Consider the following 15,312-nt stretch of genomic DNA (forward strand, 5'->3'; position numbering starts at 1 on the left):
TCAGCCCAAAAGCCTGGACGCAGCGGGGCTTGCTCTGCCTCTGACTGTGAGCTGAGCTCACTGTCTGCACTCTTCTGCTTCTGCCTGGAAGGAACCTGACAGCCAAGGAGGCTAGGAGCAGCACCGAGGACCAGGGACACACTGGACACAGCATGAGGACTGATGAGTGTCTTGGCACATGTCATTTACTATTTGATATGTCTAATCTGTTGGTCGAATATATACATACAGATATATAAAGCAATGAAGGTTCTTAAAGGGTTTGTCCACTACTTTAAACTAACCCCCCAATGTATCCCCCTGGCGCCCCTAATGAATTTTGTAAATACCTCATGTTGCCTATACTGCCTGTGAGCGTCGCTATCGCTGGCCGCTCACAGGCAGGACATGACCCCTGGCTGCAGCCGGCTCTTGCTTCTGTTGACGTCCCGACAAGTGCTGGCAGCAGCTGGGGGTCCATCTTCCTCCTTCCACACTGGCTGCCAGGCTGTGGGCACAATTATCCCCCCGCGTCACACCCGGCATCCACTACGCACCCATTCATTGAGAAAGCGCGCAGTGGATGCTGGGTGTGACCCCAGGGGTAACCCCGCCCACAACCCAGCAGCCACTGCGGGGTCCCAGTGCTGAGTCACGCCTCACTTGTGACGTCAGCACTGGGTTACGTACTGCCTGTGAGCGACCAGCGATAACGCCGCTCACAGGCAGTATAGGCAACATGAGGTATTTACAAAATTCATCAGGGGCCCCGGGGGGATACATTGGGGGTTAATTTAAAGTAGTGGACAACCCCTTTAAACTTTTATGTCTTGTTTATCCTGCAAGCTGGACAGAGACTAAGGGTATGTGCACACGTTGCTTATTCCATTGTGGATTTTTCTGCACGGACTCTGCAGAATCCGCAGGTAAGACGACCTGTGTTTTACCTGCGGGTTTCCTGCGGATTTAGTGCGGATTTGCTCTGCGTTTTTACACCTGCGGATTCCTATAATGGAATAGGTGTAAAAACGCTGCGGAATCCGCACAAAGAATTGACATGCTGTGGAAAATAAACCGCTGTGCTTCCGCGCTGAATTTCCCGCAGCATGTGCACAGCGGTTTTTGTTGCTCACTATGGGCCTGATTCACCGTCTCTCCTGCCTTGATTGACATGGCTGACGTCTCCTGTGTCATCCACTGTCTGTCCAGCTCTCGCACCTGCACAGGAGGGAACAGGAGCTGCGCAGCGCAACAGACTGGATGACATAGGAGGCGTCAGCCACGTCAGTAAAGGCAGGAGGATGGCAATTGTGGGGTCAGAGGAGGCGCTGAGCAGGGACCATAGACACTCATCCGACTGGACGCTGCCGATTAGCTTACGAGAAGGAGAATGATTATTTTCTTAAGTTTGTGAGCGGCTGGAATCTTGCAGGATGGCTTTTTAAATGTGGCTAAAAGGCGGTGGCTACAGGTCTTACAGATTAAAGGGAGCCTTTCAGCATGCTATCCCCATATAAGGTCCGGCCAGCATCGCCCTCACATACAGTGTTCTAGAATGCTCTCTATATGTCCTCAATCCTCTATGCAAGGCACAAAAAAGAGCTTTTATTATACTCACAGACGGCGCTGTCTGGGCATCTCTAGTCCTAATCCGGTGCTCACCCTCTTCTTGTGATCGCTGTCCCGCTTCGTGTGGAAGATGCGTCCTACATCATGCATTCAGTGTCCTCTATCGCACTTCTGTGCAGGTGCACTTATCTGTGCCCTACTGAAGTCAGAGCACAGTATTGTAGTGCGCATGCGCCGGCTTTACATCCAGGTCATCAGCGCACTTTAGCCTTTCCCAGCACATACGCACTACAGTACTTAGCTCTGCTTTCAGCAGCCCAGAGAAAAGTGCGCCTGCACAGGAGCACAATGGGTGACACTGTGTGGATGACTAAGGACGTGTCATCCAGATGATGCAGTTATGGAGAATGGCGATCTTAAGTCAAGACCAGCTATGCCTTGGTGAGCGCCATTGGTGAGTATAATGAGAGGTCATTTTTATGCCTTGCAGAGGCGATAGGGGCAGATTTACAGCTTTCCATATAGACTCTGCCTATGGGGAAGCATTATGCTATAGAGGCTGCCTATGGGGGTGCATTATACTATATAGTCTTCCTATGGGGGTGCATTACGCTATAGAGGCTTCCTATGGGGATGCATTACATTATAGAGGCTGTCTATGGGGGTGCATTACACTATAGAGGCTGCCTATGGGGATGCATTATACTATATAGACTTCCTATGGGGGTGCATTACGCTATAGAGGCTTCCTATGGGGATGCATTACATTATAGAGGCTGCCTATGGGAATGCATTACATTATAGAGGCTGCCTATGGGGAGTGCATTACATTATAGAGGCTGCCTATGGGGGTGCATGATACTATAGAGTCTTCCTATGGGGGTGCATTACATTATAGAGTCTGCCTATGGGGATGCATTACATTATAGAGGCTGCCTGTGGGGGTGCATTATACTATAGAGACTGCCTATGGGGGTGCATTATACTATATAGTCTTCCGATGGGGGTGCATTACACTATAGAGGCTGCCTATGGGGGTGCATTATACTATAGAGGCTGCCTATGGGGGTGCATTACGCTATAAAGGCTTCCTATGGGGGTGCATTATACTATATAGTCTTCCTATGGGGATGCATTACATTATAGAGGCTGCCTATGGGGGTGCATTATACTATATAGTCTTCCTATGGGGAGTGCATTACATTATAGAGGCTGCCTATGGGGGTGCATGATACTATAGAGTCTTCCTATGGGGGTGCATTACATTATAGAGGCTGCCTATGGGGATGCAATACATTATAGAGGCTGCCTGTGGGGGTGCATTATACTATAGAGACTGCCTATGGGGGTGCATTAGACTATATAGTCTTCCTATGGGGGTGCATTACATTATAGAGGCTGCCTGTGGGGGTGCATTATACTATAGAGACTGCCTATGGGGATGCATTATACTATATAGTCTTCCTATGGGGAAGCATTACACTATAAAGGCTGCCTATGAGGGTGCATTATACTATATAGTCTTGCTATGGGGGCGCATTATACTATAGAGGCTGCCTATGGGGGTGCATTACACTATAGAGTCTGCCTATGGGGGTGCATTATACTATATAGAGAGGTGTGACAGGAGCAGATGGCGGCAGCATGACACAGATTTGGTGCCAAGCAAAGTAAAGGGGTGCGGGGAGGAATCTGAGGTACCGGCCATGGTAAAGTGCCCGAGGCAGCTGGTTGTGGGGCAGAACTCTGCTTACAGGGGCATAATGGGGGCATTACACTATAGAGGCTGCCTATGGGGGTGCATTACACTATAGAGGCTGCCTATGGGGAGTGTATTATACTATATAGAGAGGTGTGACAGGGGCAGATGGCGGCAGCAAGACACAGATTTGGTGCCAAGCAAAGGAAAGGGGTGCGGGGAGGAATCTGAGGTACTGGCCATGGTAAAGTGCCCGAGGCAGCTGGTTGTGGGGCAGAAGTCTGCTTACAGGGGCATAATGGGGGCATTACACTGTGTGGGGCCAAGAAAGGGGCCCTGTACTATGGGAACACTCCGTCTCCTCACTGCCTGTACTCCATAGTGGGGTCGTATGTATCTATTACAGGAAACAGCACAGAAACGTGATGATTCTTATAAAGAGTCTCAGTGCAGAAGGGGTTAATGTCCCCCGTGCTCAGTAATGGGGGGAATCTCCACATCCCTCCACCTGCAGAGCCGCACTCCACATATATGGCTGCTCTGTGCACAGGACCTGTGATGAGGTCACAGGAGGGGAGGAGTCAGGGGTCACATGATCTCCGGAGTGCAGACCTCCATGGAGACTTCTCCTCAGTCAGTGACATTCCCGCCATTATTTGCCCCTCACTACTGGCACAATTACCCCGCGCCGCCTTCTCTACACAGTGTTATGTGTGGAATGTGACGTGTGATTTCTCTGGAGGGAAATAGACCCCACACATGAGGGAATTATCACCAGTTACCGGCCGTCTACTATATGGCGGCATATGATTGTGCTATCGACTCCACACCAGGAGCTAAAATGCCCAAATCTCGGTTATTTCCTCCTTCCAGAGTCCGGCTGAGGCCGGGGTCAGACATAACGTATAAGAAATCGGTCTGTGTTTCAGGGCCGAGAATGGCAGAGATGTTCCCTGATCAGTGATCCGTGTGTCCTCCGTGTGCAGAGCGAGGATGCGATCTCCTCACATCAAAGTGTCCGTGTGGCGAGATTTTACTGCAAAATGGACATTTCACTGATCCATGGCCTGAAATATTATAGGTCTTTATAGTTCATACAGATATAGATGGCAGAATCGCCGATAATTCTGTAAAATCATGACAGAACCCGACAGGATAGGAGACATAGTTTACATACAATAAACCATTGAAGAACCATTAGATTTATAGATGTCAGTGACTAATAGTGTCAGTACTATGTGTACTATGGCTAGAGGAGCGCTAGGGTGAGGGCAAAGGACACTGCTTCCGAGACACGAGGAGCGTGCCCCTCTAGACCCATTAGCCTGGAACCGCTACTGCGGAGCCAGGGAAGGTTCCCCCTGGAACACTGTGCCCTGTTAACCGTCACAGGGCGCAGCACACATTAGACTGCCGCTCTGAGCATGTACTGCCTCTGCACTTGTGGTCGCCACTAACCAGCCTGAGCTTGGTGCTGGAAAGCACACTATCTGCACGGCGCCGTACAGACGGATGCTGCTACACATGCGGTACTGTGATGCCTGTGCTGACTGACGCCCACTGGCGCTAACGGATGAGAGAGCTGAATGCACTGTGGCGCTAGGCAGTATCAGTACTAGGTGCTGACTCTAACTCTGTGACCCTAACTCATACACAACCGAGGGAGGGGAGTCATAATGAGTCATTCACCTGTCTCATACAGCCATCATCACACACACCACTATAACAATAAGAATTAATCTCTATCATAGCACATAGCGGGGCGGCCATGCAAGGCTTTTATAGCCACGACCTTCCGGGACCTTCCTGATGGTCGAGTCAGAGCAGGAGCTGGACCTAAGCATGTGACCTCCGATCTCCAATGAGAGATCGTCCCACGGGCATGCTCAGTGGACCGAAAAGAGGACTTAGTCCCTGGAGTAGCTCGCTGCTGACCAGCATACTAAGTCGCCCGGAGCAAAGGTCGGAGCAGGACGCCGGTGCATGTCGGCGGAGACCCTCATTCTCTCCTTGGAGGCCCGGATGGCATCCTGAGTGCATTCCCAAATGTCACGAGCCTCCACCACCCAGTCTGCCACCCTGGAATAGGTGGACAACACGGGCATAGGGACAGGGACGCGCGGAAGCTGGCCATAATTAAGTAGGAATGGGGTCTAGCCGGTGGAATCGGCCACAGCATTGTTCAAAGCAAACTCCGCCCACGGTAGCAGGGATTCCCAGTCATCTTGCCTGGCCGAGACAAAATTTCATAGGTATGTGACCATGGTCTGGTTGGATCTCTCTACCAACCCGTTCGTCTCGGGATGATAGGCTAAACATTCCCAAATCCTGCAACCTTTCCTTATAAGACAGGTTTTGCAGACCGGTCACCATTCTGGTCGCCCTTTTCTGAACTTGCTCCAGTTTGTTGATGTCTTTTTTAAAATATGGCACCCAAAACTAGACACAGTATTCCAGATGAGGTATGACCAAAGAGGAGTCGAGGGCAATAATGACTTCACGTGATCTAGACTGTATGCTTCTGTTAATACATCCTAGAATTGCATTTGCCTTTTTTGCTGCTGCATCACACTGTTGACCTATTAGTATACCCAAGTCTTTTTCACATGTGCTGTTGCTTAGCCCTATTCCTCCCATTCTGTATATGCTTTTCTCATTTTTATTGCCCAGATGTAGTACTTTGCATTTTTCCCTGTTAAAAACCATTCCACTAGTTGCTGCCCACTGCTCCAGTTTATTTATATCTTTTTGAATCCTTTCTCACTCTTCTCTAGTATTAGCTATCCCTCCTAGCTTTGTGTCATCAGCAAATTTAATCAGTTTACCCTCAATTCTTTCATCTAAATTGTTGAAAAAGATGTTGAACAATACAGGGCCCAGGACAGAGCCCTGTGGTACCCCACTTGAGACATTCTTCCAACTGGATGTGCAGCCATTTACGACTACTCTTTGGGTGCAATCACTAAGCCAGTTATGAATCCACCTAACAGTTGCCTTGTCCATTCCATACCAAGTCATTGTTTTCAATAAGGATTGTGTGAGATACTTTGTCAAATGCTTTGCTGAAGTCAAGATATACTATATCTACAGCATTTCCCTGATCCACCCAATCAGTGATTCTGTCATAGAAGGAAATTAAGTTAGTCTGACATGACTTATTAGTTACAAACCCATGCTGACTCTGTTTAATCACTTCATTCTTATCCAGGTACTGACATACATGTTGTTTAATAATTTGTTCAAAGATCTTTCCTGGTATAGAAGTCAGACTCACCGGCCTATAGTTGCCTGGGTCCACCTTCTTCCCCTTTTTGAAGATAGGAACAACATTTGCTCTTCTCCAGTCTTCTGGAACTTCTCCTGTACTCCAAGTATTTTCAAATATTATGGAGAGGGGTTCAAAAATTTCTTCTGCTATCTCCTTCAGTACTCTAGGGTGTAGTTCATCAGGACCTGGAGACTTGAATTCATTTAAGTTAGCTAAGTGTTTCCTCACTATCTTTCTGTTTACAGATATCCTGGATTCCTTTATTCCTTTAATAGGACAGTGAAGAACAGTTGATGTTACATTTCCTTTCTGAGAGAAAACAGATGCAAAATAGGAATTTAAAAGTTCAGCCTTCTCAACATCCTGTCTTACCATTTCATCATTTTCATCCGGTAAAAATCCTATAGCATCTTTGACTTTTCCTTTACTTTTGACATATCCCCAAAATCCTTTATTATTGCTTTTGATGTCTCTTGCAAGCCTCAATTCATTGTCAGCTTTAATAATCTGATTTGTGCCCTGCAGGTTCTGCAGACAGCATTATATTCTTCTTTAGATATGCCTCCCTCTTTCCTTTTTATAAACATTTCATTCCTTTTTAGCATGTGCTTAAGTTCTGTGTTCATCCATCCTGGTTTCCTTAAATGCTTCCTATTCTTCCCTCTTTTTGGAATTGTTAACAATTGTGCTTTGAGAATTTCATTTTTCAAGATTTCCCATCCTTCCTGGACATTTTTGTCCTTAAGGATATCCAGCCATTGGATCCCTCCAATTCTCTTTCTGAATCCCTTAAAATCTGCCTTTCTGAAATCTAACCTTGACGTCTGAGTCTTCACAGGTCTTCCGCCTCTAGTTATCCAAAATTCTAAAATAGCATGGTCACTACCTCCTAGGGTCCCAGCCACTTTTACCTCCTCAACCATTTCCTCCCTGTCTATAAGGATTAGATCCAAGGTAGCAGTTCCCCTTGTTTTCTCCCTTACCTTTTGGAAGACAAAGTTGTCAGCAAGAGAGGATAAGAATTTCCTTGACCTGTTAGTTTTGCCTGAGAGAGATTCCCAACAAATGTCTGGATAGTTGAAATCTCCCATGACAACTATGTCATATTTTTGGAGAACTTGGCCATTTGATGCATAAAGAGTTCATCCATATCTTCAGCTTGCACAGGCGGCCTGTAGTAAATGCCTACAATGATGCCCTTTCCATTGTTCTGTCTTTGTATTCTTACCCAAACAGTAAGTAAGTCCTTGTATTCTTACTCTCAACAGGGAATCCCCCATGACCACCACTCTCCGTTTCTTCTTCACAACATTTTTCTTTCTCCATCCAGGAGGATTCTGAAGGAGTACAAGGTTGCTGTTTGTGGGCAAAGTCTTATCCTGATGTATTTCTTCATCGTTCTCCTGCGTGAGAGCCTGGTACTGGTTCCTGAGCAGTATGGGTGCTGACTGCCTCCTGATCCTCCTGCTTCTCTGGGTCATATGTCTCCATTCCTCTGTTTCTTCAGGTGCACTTTGAATTTCTTCTCTTTCTGTAACATGAAGAGATAATTCTGCTCTGTCTAAGAACTCTTCACCTTCCTTAATGATCTTCAATGTAGCTAACCTCTCCTCGAGATTTTGCAACTTTACCTCCAACAGGGACACAAGCTTGCATTTGTGGCATGTGAAGTTTGGCTTTTCCACTGGTAAGTCTGTGAACATGTAGCAAGAAATGCAGCTCACCAAATGGCTCCTGGCCTCTTCCATATTGTTAGTGTTAAAGAGATTTCAAAGCGATCAAAAATGAGCCAAAATTTACTGATTTCCTCTTTTCAGCTGCAACGGCCAAAATCCAGTGATCGTTGAGCTCGCAGAGACTCTTCACTTATCCCAGAAGGCACTGGGAATATGCAAATTCTCTCCTCAGGACTCTTCCCCTGGTCTGCCGATTTCCTCTTCTCAGCTGCAACGGGCAAAATCCAGTGATCGTTGAGCTCACGGAGACTCTTCACTTATGCTAAAATTTTGCCCGCTTTGTTTCCCTGCCAGTAATATTTGGCTTTACTTTTCCGTAGATTGTGCTCGTATTTGGGTTGGAGCAGTTGGTATAGTTCATACCTTAGTTTCTGTAATGTTTGGAGGATTGTGTTTGTGTGACTACGTTTGTGTGCCTCTTCTAGTGCGCTATGTTTTGATTAATTTCCTCTATTTGGTGTAGTGTTGGTTTTTTATTCTGGGACGCTATTTTACCCTGGATGTTGGCCTTGTGGGCGCACCATACTGTAGATACGGACACATCGGGTGTGTTATTAATTGTGAAATATTCTGATAATGCTTCCTGCAATTGGGGCCTAATTTTATGGGATGTGATTCGGTAGTTATTTACTCTCCATGGGGAATATGTCAGATAGTTGTATCCCTCTGTAATTTGACCGGAGACTGGGGCGTGGTCCGACCAGGTTATGTTCCCTATCGTGGCCTTTTGGACGTCCTGTAATAACCATTTATCTGTGACCATTAGGTCAATTCTGGAGTCACCTCTATGGGAGTGTGAGTAGAAGGTGTAATCCCGCTCGGAGGCGTGTAGAACCCGCCAGACATCATAGAGTTCTTCCGCTAGGAGTGTCAGAGAGAGTGATCGGGTATTTTCTTTCTTTTGAGGGGGTACCGATTTATCAATGTTAGGACAGGGGTGATGGTAAAGTCCCCACAGACTAACAAGGCGCCTTTTTTAACCTTTACTACTTCCGCCAGGGTGTCTTTAAGAAATGAGATCTGCTTGGCGTTAGGGGCGCAAATAGAGACAATTGTGTAGGTCTTGTTATTTATGGTGCAGACTAGGATGACGTATCTGCCCTCGTCGCCCACTACGCTGGTGATTAGCAGGAAGGTGACGGTATTCTTTATCGCGATTACTGCTCCTCTTTTTTGTCAATTGCTTGGGAATGAAAGACATTTGGGAAATTTCTATTCTGCAGTCTGGGGGCGTCAGTGCTATATAGGTGGGTGTCCTGAACGCACAATACATCTGCTTTTAGGGATTTGGCCTCTTTCCATAGAAGGGATCTTCTGAATGGACTATTCAGTCCCTTTACATTAATGCTAGAAATGTGAAGAACCATGTACAGATTACAGATAAAATATGTGTGTCACCACTAGACAATTAGGAAAAATGGGGGAATAACAAAAAACAAACTTTAATTTTGTGAAAAAACAGTAACAGCTTCAAAAATAGAGTTTGGTTCTAAGTGAACCTCCTGGATATGCTCCTCTATCCAGTATATAGTGGGGGGGTATTGGGGGCTGATATGCTCCTCTATCCAGTATATAGTGGGGGGTATTGGGGGCTGATATTCTCCTCTATCCAGTATATAGTGGGGGGTATTGGGGGCTGATATTCTCCTCTATCCAGTATATAGTGGGGGCATTGGGGGCTGATATTCTCCTCTATCCAGTATATAGTGGGGGCATTGGGGGCTGATATTCTCCTCTATCCAGTATATAGTGGGGGTATTGGGGGCTGATATGCTCCTCTATCCAGTATATAGTGGGGGCATTGGGGGCTGATATGCTCCTCTATCCAGTATATAGTGGGGGGTATTGGGGGCTGATATGCTCCTCTATCCAGTATATAGTGGGCCATTGGGGGCTGGTATTCTCCTCTATCCAGTATATAATGGGGGGTATTGGGGGCTGATATGCTCCTCTATCCAGTATATAGTGGGGGGTATTGGGAGCTGATATGCTCCTCTATCCAGTATATAGTGGGGGGTGAAGAGAAAGAAAAACCTCTCCTCTCGTGCCTCCGCAGACCATGGTGAAAAATAGTCTTGTATTCTCTTCTCTTGTTCATGTCCACACCTTCATCAGGGTGGACGGCATCTTCTTCAGTGGGGAGCTGGTATCCTCGTCCACCGTCACCAGCGACCACTTCTGCAGCAGAGACATGGCCTCTCGGGGGGAAGTCAGGACCTGTGTGACCCCATTCTTGGTGATGATCACCGGGTAGCCCCACTTGTACATGATCCCGTTGTCCTGTAGGATCTTGGTGGCTGTGGAGATCTCCCGCCTTCTGTTCAGGGTCACGGCGGATAGGTCAGTGAACACCATGATTCTCTTGAACCTCTCTGGGAGCTCCGGTCCGCCCGCTGCAGCTTTTATAATGGCTTCTTTAAAATGATAAAAATAAAGCCTGGCAATTACATCCGAGCACAGAGGCGGGGGCACTTTTGGGTTTGGGGATCCTGTGCGCTCTATTATGAGGTCTCGCTGCTCCGCCTCAGGGACTAGTGCGGTAAAGAAATCTGTTAGGAACTCCTTCAACGCGCCCGCAGCAACGCTTTCTGGTATCCACCTGAAGCGCAGATTGTTGTGCCTGGAGCGGTCCTCCAAATCCACCAGCTTTAGTTTTTGGGAGGTGGTCTCCTCATCTGCCTCATAATGAGTGTCCACTAAGTGGTTGTGGGCTGTGAATTCCTCCAGCTTCTCCTCAGTATGGGCTGTCCTGTCCCCGATGTGCCCAATGTCTTTCTGTAGTGCAGTGAGGGCTGAGGTAATGTCACTGTGTATAGCCTGCTTTATATCTCCTAGCAGGGACTTCAGTGTGGCCTCAGTGATGGGGGTGGAGGGGTGCCCTGTGTCAGGTGCATATACTTGTGTTTTGTTGCTCTGCTTCTCCGGGCTCCTGGATGAAGAGCTGCCCGATCTCTCCATTGCCTGCTCCGCTTCACTCATGCCCCTCTCCTGTGAGGTCTGACCCAGTGTCAGGAGATCAGACCCCCCCAGAGCGCTACACACCGCCGCTGGCCGCATGGTGAATGCTGCGGTGGCCATCTTGGATTTTCTCAGGCGCTGGCACAAAGACCGTTATCCTGACCGGCGCTGCTCCCCTGCTCCTCGTTGCGCACCCCATCAGTGCACGGACCCCGTCTGAGGTCGTGATAAGTGGAATTGCGGGTTTCCCCCACCGTTAGTTGCTGCTGGGGCCCGGAGCTAGCGTTCTCTGCGCCCACTCAGCTCCTCATCCAGACACAACCCCCGTGTCCTCTCATTATATAAGCTATTCATTTATAAGTGCACAGGATCTATTCCCCTTATACACCGATATCCAGTGACAGATCTACAATCCGTTTACATATATCTATGTATAGATTTATCTTACACTCAATAAATACGGTGCACTTATCTCATCTCCACCTTGATAGTGACGCTCTCTTAGGATACATGTTACTCTATGATGGCACTTCTGCACATGGCCACTAGATGGAGCTACAACATCTGACATTTGGAAAACCAAAAACAAAACACAAAACAAATATCCTGGAATAAAAAAGTAAAAAAATATATATTGCAAAAATTGCATGAAGGTAGTAATAATAGTAATAATAAGGGTATTTAGTTAACATAATTTTGATCAAAATAATGTAGAAGCCATCCCGCCACGTCACGGCAACCCTTGTGGGACAGTCCTAACTCTTGTATTTAAAACCTTTCCACTTGTCAAGTGACGTAAATGTGAACAAGGACAGAGGGACTGAACCACCAGTAATAGTATTGGCCAGACAGGATGGATTTTCCAACTCAGAAGCAGGGCGGTCACACCCTTATATGCACAGAATGCACAATGAAACAAATGAGAAACTGGGTCTGAGCAGAAAAAGTAAATTAATGTGCATGCAAAATGTAATTGCATATGAACACAGACCCAGTTTCTCATTTGTTTCATTGTGCATTATGTGCATATAAGGGTGTGACCGCCCTGCTTCTGAGTTGGAAAATCCATCCTGTCTGGCCTATACTATTACTGGTGGTTCAGTCCCTCTGTCCTTGTTCACATTTACGTCACTTGACAAGTGGAAAGGTTTTAAATACAAGAGTTAGGACTGTCCCACAAGGGTTGCCGTGACGTGGCGGGATGGCTTCTACATTATTTTGATCAAAATTATGTTAACTAAATACCCTTATTATTACTATTATTACTACCTTCATGCAATTTTTGCAATATATATTTTTTTACTTTTTTATTCCAGGATATTTGTTTTGTGTTTTGTTTTTGGTTTTCTCTGTGTAAAGGTCATGTGTTCATATGCAATTACATTTTGCATGCACATTAATTTACTTTTTCTGCTCAGACCCAGTTTAACATCTGACATTTGCCTGAATTTTTATATCTACACATGGTTTACACAAATTATATTTTCTTGTGGTAACTCTATACTATTTACCATTAGAAGCTGTGTATTTCTGTAATTATTTGTATGTATACATGATTGATTACCACTTCTCTCTCTGTAAAAACAATCCCCTTTAACCCCTTTCTGACATTGGGTGTAAATGTACTTCCTCCCTTTGATGTGGGCTCCGGTGCTGAGCTTACATCTTTTCCGGCACATGTCAGCTGTTTTGAACAGCTGCCATTTGCCCCGAACAGCCTCTGACAGCGGCATTTAATGCTCACTTCCAGCAAGCACTGGAAATCCCACCCATCGGTGACCCCGTCACATGATCATGGGTCACCGATGGGTTGGCATGACAACCAGAGGTCTCCAGCAGACCTCTATGCTTGTCACTGCCGGAATGCTGTGAGCGCCGCCCGTTAGCCAAAACCACATGGACCAGTGATCATCCCGCTGAACTCCCGCTCTCCTATTAACATGGGCAAAACGCTACTCAGACAACACAGGGTGAGGGTAAAACAGTGTGGCCATGCTTTACTGTACAACAAAACAGGCAAATAACACATAGAACACAAAGAAAAGATGAGGTGTCACTCACCAGTGTAAAAAGTCTGTTCTTTATTGATCAAGCCGTTCACAGCGTGTCCTCAGGGAGAATGGGAGATAGAGTATGCGAGTGATGACGGCCATTTTGCGCTTCTGCGAGTCCACACTTTCTTTACTTGGTGTGCACCCGAAGTGTCCGGTTACATGAGCTCATCATGGCTAACTGAGCAGTATCGCACCGAGCACATGTAGCGGCCGTGATTTCCCTGTGGTGCAGTTCATCTCTTTGTATGCTAACAAATACAACAGTCAGAGTCTCACCCTTCCACTGACCCGCCGGGATAATAGCTTCTGTGACTACAGATCTTCCAGGGTCACTACCCCAGCTGTGGCCCACACACAGAGAGGAGGTAATGACAAGCTTAGGAAGATGACAGTCCATACAAGGCCAGTGTATCCGAGGATCACAACCTGGCTTCATCTTCCAGGGTCGACTACTCCACCTGTGGCATGCACACAGAGAGGAGGTAACAATAAGTGTAGGAAGATGACAGTCCATTGAGTCCATACAAGGTACAAGGCCAGTTGATCCGAGGATCACAACCTGGCTACATCTTCCAGGGTCGACTACTCCACCTGTGGACCGCGCACAGAGAGGAGGAAACAATAAGTGTAGGAAGATGACAGTCCATTGAGTCCATACAAGGTACAAGGCCAGTTGATCCGAGGATCACAACCTGCCTCCAAACGTATCCATGGTTCAGTCATGGTTCAGTGATGGTCAATGGAGCAGATTTGTATTCTTCCAACTGAGGCTGAAAACCCCCAGGTTGTTTCCTATAGAATCAAAGACCTGTGTCCCTTTTGATGATGTAAAATGGCTGTTGTCCTGTCTCTTGTCCTTTGGATGTATGGATGTCTTGGCAGAATCTCTCTGGCTGTTTCTCTCTGTCTCTTTATACAGAGGCATGTCACCTATTTTTAGACTTAACAAGTGTCCCTCATTCAGTATTTACATAAAGGGTAAGAATGGAGATAAGATTATTATAGCATTGATTATTTAAACTATTTGCATAGTTTTTCCCTCTCTGCTTTAGAAGTCAACAAACTGGCTCCATAACACAATGAATAATTAGCATATCAGCAAAGATCACCAGTGATCAAGGATAAGCGCACAATAAAAGTCAATATCACCGGCTTACACAAACAAAAGTCTGTTTTCTTGACCAACTAGAAATCAACACTTACATTTAAAGCCAACATACAGATAACATTCTATTATTCTTCATTTGCTAAAAAATAGTCATCTGGTTAATTAAGATACAATGCTGTATGTCTTCACAATCCCAAAAGTAGAAAAATATGTTTTTAAAACTATTAAAAAAATATAAAAAAGTTCAAATCACCCCCCTTTTGCCCCTTTCAAAATAAAACAATAAAAAATCAAACACACACATATTTGTTATAGCCGCGTTCAGAATCGCCAGATCTATCACTATAAAAAAGAATTAACCCGATCACTAAATGGCGTAACGAGAAAAATGTCAAAACGCCAGAATTACTTTTTTTGGCCACAACATTGCATTAAAAAGCAATAAAGGAAAGACCAAAAGATCGTATCTGCACCAAAATGGTCTCCATTAATAGCATCAGCTCGGCACACAAAAAATAAGCCTTCACCCAACCCAAGATCATGAAAAATGGAGACGTGACGGGTATCGGAAAATGGAGCAATTCTTTTATACTTTACCTAATAAAGAGGAGGTATTTTTACTGATACAGCGGGTATGGAAAGTATTCAGACCCCTTTACATTTTTCACTCTTTGTTTCATTGCAGCCATTTGGTAAATTCATATTCATACTATCTATTCCTGACACTGGAGGGGCTTATAAACTTACACAGTATATAGTCTGAGGTCTGGGATCTGCCAATATGTGGCTAGTTTTCTGACTGTTTCGGATAACATGATACATGATTTTAGTTTTTTTTTGTCTAGTCTCACTTGAATATAGGGCAATATTAAATAGTCTCCTGATGAGTTGCCTTTGGTGAGAACGATGAAACCCGTAGAAATGAGAGGCTTGGAGAGCGA

General features: G+C 45.9%; 1 protein-coding gene across 1 annotated transcript in view; it reads left to right on the forward strand.

Annotated features, from left to right (window-relative positions):
* Nucleotides 1-15,312, forward strand: part of LOC141094115 (gastrula zinc finger protein XlCGF66.1-like) — a 152,941-nt gene that overhangs the window by 57,570 nt on the left and 80,059 nt on the right. The window lies entirely within an intron of this gene.

Source organism: Dendrobates tinctorius, unplaced genomic scaffold, assembly GCF_039654945.1.
Source record: "Dendrobates tinctorius isolate UK_male_01 unplaced genomic scaffold, ASM3965494v1 ptg000063l, whole genome shotgun sequence".
Taxonomy (NCBI): domain Eukaryota; kingdom Metazoa; phylum Chordata; class Amphibia; order Anura; family Dendrobatidae; genus Dendrobates; species Dendrobates tinctorius.